The 432-nt window shown below is 34.7% G+C and overlaps 1 long non-coding RNA gene across 1 annotated transcript in view; it reads left to right on the top strand.

Moving 5' to 3' along the window:
• The window catches only part of LOC127744833 (uncharacterized), a 22,426-nt gene that overhangs the window by 4,281 nt on the left and 17,713 nt on the right, over window positions 1-432 (top strand). The window lies entirely within an intron of this gene.

Below are 432 nucleotides of genomic sequence, written 5' to 3'. Positions count from 1 at the left end.
TAGTTGAGTCTAGTTTCATATTTTAAGTTTGGTGTCAATTGCATGCTTTTGTTTTTCTTTTAATTTTCGAATTTGCATGTTGATGAGCGGATAATTTATACGCTTTTTGGCATTGTTTTTAGGTAGTTTTTAGTAAGTTCAAGCTACTTTTAGGGATGTTTTAATTAGTTTTTATGTTAAATTCACATTTTTGGATTTTACTATGAGTTTGTGTATTTTTTTGTGATTTCAGGTAAATTCTGGCTGAAATTGAGGGACTTGAGCAAAACTCTGAAAAAGGCTGACAAAAGGACTGCTGATGCTATTGGAATCTGACCTCCCTGCACTCGTAATGGATTTTCTGGAGCTACAGAACTCCAATTGGCGCGCTCTCAACGGCGTTGGAAAGTAGACATTCAGAGCTTTCCAGCAATATATAATAGTCCATACTTT

This window comes from Arachis duranensis, chromosome 2, assembly GCF_000817695.3.
Source record: "Arachis duranensis cultivar V14167 chromosome 2, aradu.V14167.gnm2.J7QH, whole genome shotgun sequence".
NCBI classification, from domain to species: domain Eukaryota; kingdom Viridiplantae; phylum Streptophyta; class Magnoliopsida; order Fabales; family Fabaceae; genus Arachis; species Arachis duranensis.
Note: the sequence above shows the minus strand (reverse complement) of the source record. Positions and strands in the feature narration are given on the sequence as shown.